Here is a 12,832-nt window from a genome sequence, read left to right as displayed (position 1 = left end):
GGCAGAATTATTACTACTAATAATCATAATAATTCAGATTTACTGACAATTTCCAAAATTGACCGATTTGGGAGGAAGGTCTGAATGTGCCATGCTTGGTTAGAGGAAGGCCGTTAGTGACATTTCAAAAGCAATGGAAACCCTTTGGCGGCCTTTGGGCAAACAAAAGGAAAATGGCTTGTTGATTTCTCCATTTGATGATGGAAGATTACAGGCAGAAGGGATACGGTGTTAATTAGAAATGAAGGAATAATTAGCATATGTACATAGCATGGCTGGAACCGGGAGACGTCTTCTCCATTTTGTCTTTGCCTTTTTCGTCTTATCTCCCATTATTCTGGGTATCTGAAATTCTCCAAAATAATCTATATGAGGGGCTGGGAGAGGGTCACACAAAAATAATTTAAACATATACATACATACATACACACATACATACGTAGATAGTATGTTCGTTGGCACAAACGTGACACACAGTCTCTTCATTACCCAACCTAAAATAATTGTAGGGTTTCACTTACAATATTCACCCCCAAAAGTAAAAAAATGGCTGTCTATACATAGAAAGGATTAGCTGCTGGCCTATAGATTTGTATGCAACCACATGGGGCAGTATACAGATAGAAAGGATTAGCTACTTCCTATTGATATGAATGTATGCAGTGCTCAGGTGCAATCACAAGGGAGTAGCATAAAGATAGAAAGGATTAGTTACTTCTACTTCCTATTGATATGAATGTATGTAATGCTCAGTTGCAACCACAAGAGGACAGTATACAGCTAGAAAGGATTAGCTACTTCCTACTGATATGAATGTATACAGCGCTAGATGCAAACATAAGGGGTCAGTATATAGACTGGAAGGATTAGATACTTCCTATTGGAATGTATGTACACAGTGCTCCAGTGCAACCACATGGGTCAGTATATAAATAGAAAGAATTAGCTACTTCCTATTGGAATGTATGTACCTGAGTATGGTTACTCAGGTGCAACCACAAGGGGGGAGCACATAGATAGAAAGGATTAGCTACTCCCTATTGGTATGAATGTATGCAGCATTCAGGTGCAACCACAAGGGAACAGTATATAAATATAAAGGATTAGCTACTTCCTATTGGAATGTATGTACAAAATACTCAGGTGCAACCACAAGAGCGCATCATATAGATAGAAAGGATTAGTTACTTCCTATTGGAATGTATGTACACAGTACTCAGATGCAACCACAAGGGAGCGGCATATAGATAGAAAGGATTAGCTACTTCCTATTGGTATGAATGTATGGAGCATTCAGGTGCAACCACAAGGGGCGGTATATAAACAGAAAGGATTAGCTACTTCCTATTGGAATGAATGTACACAATACTCAGGTGCAACCACAAGGGGACGGTATATAGATAGAAAGGTTTAGCTACTTCCTATTGGAATGTATGTACACAGTGCTCAAGTGCAACCACAAAGGGGCAGCATATAGATAGAAAGGATTAGTTACTTTCTACTGATATGAATGTATGCAGTTTTCAGGTGCAACCACAAGAGGGCAGCATATAAATAGACAGGATTAGTTATGGTATTTCCTATTGATATGAATGTATGCAGTGCCCAGATGCAACCACAAGTGGCCAGTATACAGATAGAAAGGATTAGCTACTTCCTATTGGAATGTATGTATGCAATGCTCAGATGCAACCACAAGGGAGCGGCATATAGATAGAAAGGATTAGCTACTTCCTATTGGTATGAATGTATGCAGCATTCAGGTGCAACACATGGGGCAGTATATAAATAGAAAGGATTAGCTACTTCCTATTGGAATGTATGTACACAATAGGTGCAACCACAAGGGGACAGTATATAGATAGAAAGGATTAGATACTTCCTATTGGAATGTATGTACACAGTGCCCAAGTGCAACCACAAGGGAACGGTATATAGATAGAAAGGATTAGATACTTCCTATTGGAATGTATGTACACAGTGCTCAAGTGCAACCACAAGGGGACGGTATATAGATAGAAAGGATTAGCTACTTCCTATTGGTATGAATGTATGCAGCATTCAGGTGCAATCACAAGGGAACAGTATATAAGTAGAAAGGATTAGCTACTTCCTATTGGAATGTATGTACAAAATACTCAGGTGCAACCACAAGAGCACAGCATATAGATAGAAAGGATTAGTTACTTCCTATTGGAATGTATGTACGCAATGCTCAGATACAACCACAAGGGAGCGGCATATAGATAGAAAGGATTAGCTACTTCCTATTGGAATGTATGTACACAGTACTCAGGTGCAACCACAAGGGGACAGCATATAGATAGAAAGGATTAGTTACTTCCTATTGGAATGTATGTACACAGTACTCAGGTGCAACCACAAGGGGACAGCATATAGATAGAAAGGATTAGTTACTTTCTATTGATATGAATGTATGCAGCATTCAGGTGTAACCACAAAGGTGCAGTATATAAATAGAAAGGATTAGTTACTTTCTATTGGAATATATGTACACTGTACTCAGGTGCAATCACAAGCGAGCGGCATATAGACAGAAAGGATTAGCTACTTTCTATTGGTATGAATGTACGCAGCATTCAATTGCAACCACAAGGGAGCAGTCCATAAATAGAAAGGATTAGCTACTTCCTATTGGAATGTATGTACGCAGTGCTCAGGTGCAACCACAAGGGGCAGCATATAGATAGAAAGGATTAGCTACTTCCTATTGGAATGTATGTATGCAGTGTTCAGGTGCAACCAGAAGAGTCCAGTATATAGATAGAAAGGATTAACTGCTTGCGTGCACGATGGCTACACCATATGGCCTACGACATAGCCCTGAAGGCCGCAGTCAGGATATCCATCCCGTAAGGAATTAAGCAAGTCCAAGAAATTGATGGGGTTTTTTTACCTTGCTTGTGCAAAACACATCCTAAATAGGCTTCCCAAGAAAACGACTTACCTGGGAGTGCTACGTCTCCCGCCCGCCGTGCCGACATAACTCACTGGGAAGCCACCTTGCCTTATTGCCACAAAACATATTTATCACCGTCCTCCGTTTTTCCGCAATCTTACGATTGGGATTTATTGTCTGCCGCTTGGAGAAAAGGGGAAGGGGGGAAGGGAGAGAGAGAGAAGCCAAAACTCACGGCGATCCATAAAGATATACAAAGAGCGCCGTATTTTTCTTCCTGTCGCTCCTGGCGTCGTCAACAGGTTGGGTTTCCCCCTCTGCACTCGTTGGGCAGTGGTTGAAAGGGGTCCCTAAGGGTCATCTAGTCCAACCCCACTCAGCCACGCAGCAAGCCACAACTGTCGCTGGTACAAGTAACCACGTTATCGGGTTTCGGTATCCGCGGTTTAGGTTTCGCTATCCACAGCTCATATCTCACTATTTGTAGCTCTGTCTTCAACTTGGTGAGATTTATTTGGGAACATTGACTTCTTTGTCTCACCAGGTGCATGAACCTACAGGACGGCCTGTCATTGGTACCAGTAACTGCGTATCGGGACTCAGTATCCGCGGTTCAGGTTTTGCTATCCATAGCCCGTATCTCACTATCGGTGGCTTCGTCTTCAACTAGGTGAGATTTATTTGGGAACATTGGTTTCTTCGTCTCACCAGGCACATGGATCTACAGAGTGGCCTGTTGCTGGTACCAGTAACTGCGTATTGGGTCTCGGTACCCACGGTTCAGGTTTCACTATCCGCAGCTCGTATCTCACTATCGGTGGCTTTGTCTTCAACTTGGTGAGATTTATTTGGGAACATTGGTTTCTTTGTCTCACCAGGCACATTGACCTACAGCGTGGCCTGTCACTGGTACCGGTAACCGCATTATTTGGACTCAGTATCCGCGATTCAGGTTTTGCTATCCACAGCTCGTATCTCACTATTGGTGGCTTCATCTTCAACTTGGTGAGATTTATTTGGGAACATTGGCTTCTTCTTCTCACCAGGCGCATGGACCTACAGAGCAGCCTATCGTTGGTACCGGTAACCATGTATTGGGTGAGATTTATGTGAGAAAACTTGGCTTCTTCGTCTCGCCAAGCGCATGGACCTACAGAGCAGCCTGTCATTGGTACCAGTAACTGCGTATCGGGTCTCCGTATCCGCGGTTCAGGTTTTGCTATCCATAGCTCGCATCTCACTATCGATGGCTTTGTCTTCAACTTGGTGAGATTTAATTGGGAACATTGGCTTCTTCATCTCGCCAGGCGCATGGACCTACAGAGAAGCCTGTCATTGGTACCAGTAACCGTGTATCGGGTCTCCGTATCCGCGGTTCAGGTATCGCCATTCACAGCTCGTATCTCACTATCCATGACCATTTTAAATAGCTCTATTTCACATTATTGCCTTTTTCTTTCCTTCCTTTTTCTGTCCTTCATTCTATCTTTTCTTTCCCTTCTTTTTCTCCTTCCATTCTCTCTTCATTCCATCTTTCTTCCCCTCCTCTTCCCATCTTTCTTCCCCTCCTCTTCCCATCTTTCCTTCTCTCCTCTTTCCATCCTTCCTTCCCTTCCACTTTTCTTTCTCTCCTCTTTCCATCCTTCTTTCCCTTCCCAACTTGCTTTCCCTCCTCTTTCTGCTCTCCTTTTCCTTTCTTTCTTCCCTTACTCTCTCCTTTTTGCCTCTCCCCTTTCAGCCACTTTCAGCCGGAGGAATCGCTGGAGTCTGACGGCGGATTCCCCCCTATTTATTTATCTCTCTATCAGCCTAATTTCCCCTCTATTTTCCCCTCATCTCTTGTCTCTGTCAGTCAGGAAGTACAATATTACTCTCTTTTCCTCTCTGCGTCTCTCCCCATCCTCTCCATTTTGCCAAATTGCCGGCGCAAGAGAGAGGCCCAGACTTCCTCATTATCCTCATTATGCCTATTATTCCGACTCAGGCCCAAGTCTGGCGGGTGTCAAAGGCGGAGGAGGAGCCGGAGACAGAAAGAGAGAGAGAGAGACACACACAAACACACAACAAACAGAGCCTGTCGTTCGTTCGCCGCGTCTCAATGCTTGAGATGCCTTCAAGGGCCATCCCTTGGAGAACGGCCTTCTCTCTGGGTTCTTCTCCTCCCTCCTCCTTCGCTTTCATGAAGCTGAAAACACAGGACACGGAAAGATAACACCGCACATGATCAGCTTTATTTGGTCCTTCAGGCTCTGCACATCTTTGAAATGGATGCTTGCCTCTTTTGCAGTGCCAAATGCGCACATTTGCTGGCAGGCTCTTTGCTATGCAGATCTTCCTTTTCGTACTTGGACATCCAAGGCTCCCGTGTCTTGACTTCTTCAAGCATCGCTTTCCTCCGAGGCTGAGAGAGTGCGCATTACCCAAGTGGAAATCCAAACCCTGGTCCCAAAGAATCCTATCGCAACACTAGATCGATCCCCAAATGATTGAATCCCGATTGGAATAAGAGGTTTGGACATTTGGATACCTCGGAGAGCTCCTTTGGATTAGATCAATGGTCCTCAACCTTCCCAATGCGGTGTTGCCCCTTAATACACTTCCTCATGTTGTGACGACCCCCAAACTTTGGAAGTTGTAGTTGCTGGGATTTATAGTGCACCCACAATAACATTATTTTCGTTGCTACTTCACAACTCTAATTTTGCAACTGTTATGAATCATCATGTAAATATCTGATACGTGGGATGTATTTTCATTCACTGGACCACATTTGGCACAAATCCCCCATATGCCAAAAAATGAATTGGGGAGGGACTGATTTTGTTATTTGGGAGTTGTAGTTGGTGGGATTTATAGTTCACCTGCAATAACATTATTTGTGTTGCTACTTCAGAACTGTCATTTTGCAACTGTTATGAATCATCACGTAAATATCTGATACGCAGGATGTATTCTTATTCACTGGACCACATTTGGCACAAATACCCAATACACCCAAGTTTGAGTCGGGGAGGGATTGATTTTGTTATTTGGGAGTTGTAGTTGCTGGGATTTATAGTTCACCTACAATGAAAGAGCATTCTGAACCCCACCAACGATGGAATTGAACCAAACTTGGCACACAGAACTCCCATGACCAACAGGAAATACTGTAAGGGTTTGGTGGGCATTGACCTTTAGTTTGGGAGTTGTAGTTCACCTACATCCAGAGAGCACTGTGAGCTCAAACAATGATGGATCTGGACCAAATTTGGCATGGATACTCAATAGCCCTAAATGTGAACACTAGTGGAGTTTGGGGAAAAGAGGCTGTGTCATTTTGGAATTGTAGTTGCTGGGATGTATAGTTCACCTACAACCAAAGAGCATTCTGAACCCCGCCAATGATGGAAATGAACCAAACTTGGTACACAGAACTCCCATGACCAACAGGAAATACTGGAAGGGTTTGGTGGGCATTGACCTTGAGTTTGGGAGTTGTAGTTCACCTATATCCAGAGAGCACTGTGGACTGAAACAATAAAGGATCTAGACCAAACTTGGCACGAATCCTCCACATGCCCAAATATAATCACAGATGGACCTTGACATTTGGGAGTTGTAGTTACTGGGATTTATAGTTCATCTACAATCAAAGAGCATTCTGAACCCCACCAATGATGGAATGGAACCAAACTTGGCACACAGAACTCCCATGACCAACAGGAAATACTAGAAGGGTTTGGTGGGCACTGACCTTGAGTTTGGGAATTGTAGTTCACCTACATCCAGAGAGCACTGCGGGCTCAAACAATGATAGATCTGGACCAAATTTGGCATGGATACTCAATAGGCCAAAATGTGAACACTAGTAGAGTTTGTGGAAAATAGATCTTGACATTTGGGGGTTGAAGTTGCTGAGATTTATAGTTCGCCTACAATCAAAGTCAGGTTCACCCCCTGAAACTCCCAATTGTAATGTAAATAAATATATAAGATGCAGGATGTATTTTCATTCACGGGACTACATTTGGCACGAATACCCAATGCACCCAAGTTTGAGTTGGGGAGGGATTGATTTTGTTATTTGGGAGTTGTAGTTGCTCGGATTTATATTTCACCTACAATAAAAGAGCATTCTGAGCCCCGCCAATGATGGAATTGAACCAAACTTGGCACACAAAACTCTCATGACCAACAGGAAATACTGGAAGGGTTTGGTGGGCAACCCTTCCAGTACTTGAGTTTGGGAGTTGTAGTTCACCTACAATCAGAGAGCACTGTGCATTCAAACAATGATGGATTTGGACCAAATTTGGCATGGATACTGAATAGGCCCAAATGTGAACACTGGTGTGCAACCCTTCCAGTACTTGAGTTTGGGAGTTGTAGTTCACCTACATTCAGAGAGGAACTGTGCATTCAAACAATGATGGATTTGGACCAAACTTGGCATTGATACTGAATAGGCCCAAATGTGAACACTGGTGGATTTTTGGGAAAACAGACTGTGGCATTTGGGAGTTGTAGTTGCTGGGATTTATAGTTCACCTACAATCAAAGAGCATTCTGAACCCCACCAATGATGGAATTGGGCCAAACTTCCCACACAGAACCCCCAACGCCAACAGAAAATACTGTGTTTTCTGATGGTCTTTGGTGACAATTTTGACACCCAGGGGTCCCGACTCCCAGGTTGAGAAACATTGGACTAGCTGGATTCACACAATTCGGAATCCGGCACCTTTTGAATCTCCGATATTTTTGGGACCAAAGCAGAAACTCACCTGGTTCTTGGCACGCTGGGTTCCTGGGGCCGCTGGGCATCGGAGTGTGTTTTACGGGGGAACGAAACATTAAAAACCCTTCCACTTGGCCTATTTTGCGCTGGCAGGCGCTTCGAATCAGACGCCGTTTGGCACCGGATCAGCTCGGCTTGGCAGCTCGGCTGGTACAAAAAGGGAAAAAACCGGAGTCTCTGGAGCCGCGGTGGAGGTATTAACAGATGGAGGGATGTTGGCGGAGGACAAGATAATGCAGAGGGAGCAGCCTCGCGTCTGCCACCGCACTACGAGGACTACAAGGCCCATTGTCCACTTGAGAAGGCAATGCCACCCATCTCTGGCCTCTTCCAATTAGGAAGCTGGAATGTCAAAGGAAAGGCAGAAGAGTATGGAAAAGGAAAACCAAGGGGGCATCTGCATTGTCGACTTAACCCAGTTTGATACCATTTTGCCTGGGCTCTGTAGTTTGAAAAAGTACCAGCCCTAACCGCTAACGGAAAAAGTGGATTAAGGGTACAATTGGAAGGCTTTCGTTGCTTATATTACTTTAGGTTTAAAGCATTATTTTCCTAGAAAAGAATATTTTTCAGAATATTAAGAATATTAAGAGGCCTCAAAGCAGGAGAAAGGAGAAAAGTCTCTCAGAGCTGGAGAGAGTAGGCCTTCTCAGAGCCGGAGAAGAAAGCAGGTCTTCTCAGAGCAGGAGAAGGGAGAAAGTAGGGCTTTTCAGAGTGGGAGAAGAAAGCAAGTCTTCTTAGAACTGGAGAAGGGAGAAAGTAGGGCTTCTCAGAGTGGGAGAAGAAAGCAAGTCTTCTTAGAACCAGAGAAGGGAGAAAGTAGGCCTTCTCAGAGCTGGAGAAGAAAGTAGGGCAACTTAAAGCCAGAGAAAAACAGCAGGTCTTCTTAGAGTCAAAGAATGGAGAAAGTAGGCCTTTGCAGAGCTGGAGAAGGGAGAAAGTAGGCCTTCTTTTCAGAGCTACAGAAAGGAAAAAGTAGGTCTCCCAGAGCCAGAGAAGGGAGAAAGTAGGCGTTCTCACAGCTGGAGAAGGGAGAGAGTAGGGCTTTTCAGAGATGGAGAAGAAAGGAGGTCTTCTCAGAGCCGGAGGAGGGAGAAAATAGGCCTTCTCAGAGCTAGAGAAGGAAGAAAGCAGGCCTCTTCAGAGCTGGAGAAGGGAGAAAGTAGGCCTTCTGAGAGATGGAGAAAGTAGGCCTTCTTTTCAGAGTTAGAGAAAGGAAAAAGTAGGTCTCCCAGAGCCAGAGGAGGGAGAAAGTACGCCTTTTCAGAGCTGGAGAAGGGAAAAAGTAGGGCTTTTCAGAGTCAGAGGAGAAAGCAGGTCTTCTCAGAGCCAGAGAAGGGAGAAAGTAGGGCTTCTCAGAGCTGGAGAAGGAAGAAACTAAGGCTCTTCCGAGATGGAGAAGAAAGCAGGTCTTCTTAGAGCTGGAGAAGGGAGAAAGCAGGCCTCTTTAGAGCTGGAGAAAGGAGAAAGTAGGCCATCTGAGATATGGAGAAAGTAGGCCTTCTTTTCAGAGCTAGAGAAAGGAAAAAGTAGGTCTCCCAGAGCCAGAGGAGGGAGAAAGTAGGCCTTCTCAGAGCTGGAGAAGGAGAAAGTAGGGCTTTTCAGAATCAGAGGAGAAAGCAGGTCTTATCAGAGCCAGAGAAGGGAGAAAGTAGGTCTTCTCAGAGCTGGAGAAGGAAGAAACTAAGGCTCTTCCGAGATGGAGAAGAAAGCAGGTCTTCTTAGAGCTGGAGAAGGGAGAAAGCAGGCCTCTTTAGAGCTGGAGAAAGGAGAAAGTAGGCCTTCTGAGAGATGGAGAAAGTAGGCCTTCTTTTCAGAGTTAGAGAAAGGAAAAAGTAGGTCTGCCAGAGCCAGAGGAGGGAGAAAGTAGGCCTTTTCAGAGCTGGAGAAGGGAAAAAGTAGGGCTTTTCAGAGTCAGAGGAGAAAGCAGGTCTTCTCAGAGCCAGAGAAGGGAGAAAGTAGGGCTTCTCAGAGCTGGAGAAGGAATAGGGCTTTTCAGAGCCGGAGAAGAAAGCAGGTCTTATCAGAGCTGGAGAAGGGTGAAAGTAGGGCTTTTCAGAGTCAGGGGAGAAATTGGGTCTTCTCAGAGCTGGAGAAGGGAGAAAGTAGGACTTTTCAAAGCCAGAGAAGGGAGAAAGAAGGCCTTCTCAGAGCTGGAGAAGGAGAAAGTAGGGCTTTTCAGAATCAGAGGAGAAAGCAGGTCTTATCAGAGCCAGAGAAGGGAGAAAGTAAGCCTTCTCAGAGCTGGAGAAGGAAGAAATTGGGCTTTTTCAGAGTCAGAGGAGAAAGTATATCTTCTCAGAGCTGGAAAAGGGAGAAAGTAGGCCTTCTGAGCGATGGAGAAAGTAGGTCTTCTTTTCAGAACTAGACAAAAGAAAAAGTAGGTCTCCCAGAGCTGGAGAAGGGAGAAAGTAGGCAGACAGATAGTTTTATATCATCATATCATTGGAAGGGACCCCAAGGGCAATCTAGACCAATCCCACTCTGGTTAAAATGCATCTTTGTTGTAAAATTAATGCAGTTTGACACCACTTTAATCATCCGGGCTTAATGCTATGGCATAATATTATTCCAAAGCACTCCCACCTGCCTTGATTTGGGCACTATGTTCCTGTCGCGGCAGCCCGGAATGGCATTGGGGGTTTTGGCCGCTGCGCCACAGCCTTGTCTTATATCTTGCATGAGTCAGGCCTTTGAGGCCGCGCTCGATCGATGGTGACAGGCGGCGATGTATATATTTAGTAGTATTAACGAAGATCGCAGGTGGGAGGGAGCGGGAGCCATCGACTGCTCTCTCTAAAAGGTAAGAAATCCTCCTCCTAATGGGAAAAATTGATTCCTCGCAGAAGCCGAGTGAGTGACTCTTAAAAACGCCGTCGTAAGGGTGACGGCTGATTTCGAAAATGGAGTTCCTTGGTTTGGAAAATGCTTACACCCGAGAATAGAGAGACGGAGCAGGATCGCGGCTTGAGAATCTAATCAGGTCTCAATGTTGTGTTGGGGTCAAGAGACAAAGTGGGATATAAGTAAATAATATATAAGTAAATAATATATATAATATAATATTATTATTATATAATATATTATGAACCCAAACAATTATGGATCTGGACTAAACTTGGCATTGCATACCCGATATGCCCACATTTGAATACTGATGGGTTTTGGGGGAAACGGTCTGGACATTTTGGAGTTGTAGTACTGGGATTTGTAGTTCACCTGTAATCAATGAACACTCTGAACTCCACCAAAGATGGAAATGGACCAAACTTGGCACACAAAGTCCCCATGACCAGAAAAAAATACTGGAGGTCTTTCGGGGAAATTCACCTTGATTTGTGGGAGTTGTAGTTCACCTACATGCAGAGAGCACTGTGAACCCAAACACCGATGGATCTGGACCAAACTTAGCACACATACATGTATGCTGAAATTTGATTACTGGAGGTGAAGAGATGGGATTGGACGGACCTTTCTTTTTGGGAGTTGTAGTTCACCCACAACCAGAGACACTGTGATCTCCACCGATGATGGATCTGGACCAAACTTGGCACACATACATAATATGCCAAAATTTGATTACTGGAGGCGTTTGGGGGAAGGGACGGGATGGGCCTTCCTTTTTGGGAGTTGTAGTTCACCCACAACCAGAGGAAACTGTGACCTCCACCGATGATGGATCTGGACGACACTTGGCACACAGAACCCTCATGACTAAGTTAACCTACCGGAGGGATCTGACTCACCATAGTGGGAGTTGTAATTTACCCTATAGCCAGAGAGCACACTAAACCCCACCGAGGATGCATCTAGAGCAAACTTGCCCAACATAACAAACTTTAAGTAGTGATGGAGTTTCTCAGGGTTAACCTGACATGATGGGAGTTGTAGTTCTTCCACAACCTTATGCATTTGGTAAAATTACAAAATTGACTTTTTCAAATAACCCGGGCAATGCTGGGTACCCAAGCTAATATAATATAATATAATATAATATAATATAATATAATATAATATAATATAATATAATATAATATATTATAATTATAATAAGCAACCAGAGACGATATAACTAATAATATCATATAACTATGACATTAATATAATATATACAATAAATATAATAACTAATAATAATATAATGTAATATATGCAATAAATATAATAACAAATAATATAACTATTACATTAATATAATATATACAATAAATATAATAATAAGTAATAATAATATAATATAATAAATATAATAACTAATAATATAATATAACTATGACATTAATATATTATATACAATAAATATAATAATAACTAATAATAATATAATATAATATATGCAATAAATATAATAACTAATAATATAACTATGACATTAATATAATATATACAATAAATATAATAATAACTAATAATAATATAATATAATAAATATAATAACAAATAATATAATATAACTATGACATTAAGATATTATATACAATAAATATAATAATAACTAATAATAATAAAATATAATATACTAATAATATAATATAACTATGACATTAGTATAATATATACAATAAATATAATAATAGGTTGTTGTAGGTTTTTTCGGGCTATATGGCCATGTTCTAGAGGCATTCTCTCCTGACGTTTCGCCTGCATCTATGGTAAACATCCTCATTACCTCTGAGGATGCTTGCCATAGATGCAGGTGAAACGTCAGGAGAAAATGCCTCTAGAACATGGCCATATAGCCCAGAAAAACCTACAACAACCCAGTGACTCCGGCCATGAAAGCCTTCGACAATACAGTATAATAAAACTAATAATAATATAATATAATATAATATATGCAATAAATATAATAACCAATAATATAATATAACCATGACATTAATATAATATATACAATAAATATAATAATAACTAATAATAATAATATAATGATCAACTCCCCTCCTTTCTCCTTTCCCGTTTTGCAGGTTCTAAGTGTGCAAAAAGTGTGTTTACAACCTATTTCTCCTGCAATTTGAGCCTCCAACAGAGAATGGCTTGGAGGAGTTCAATGCCTGAAAGGTGGGCAAGCAGCCAGGAAAGCAGGGGGACGCCCTTCTCCGCCCCCAACGAAACCCAATCCGGAGGCCGGC

Source organism: Anolis sagrei, chromosome 11 (assembly GCF_037176765.1).
Source record: "Anolis sagrei isolate rAnoSag1 chromosome 11, rAnoSag1.mat, whole genome shotgun sequence".
NCBI lineage: Eukaryota > Metazoa > Chordata > Lepidosauria > Squamata > Dactyloidae > Anolis > Anolis sagrei.
Note: the sequence above shows the minus strand (reverse complement) of the source record.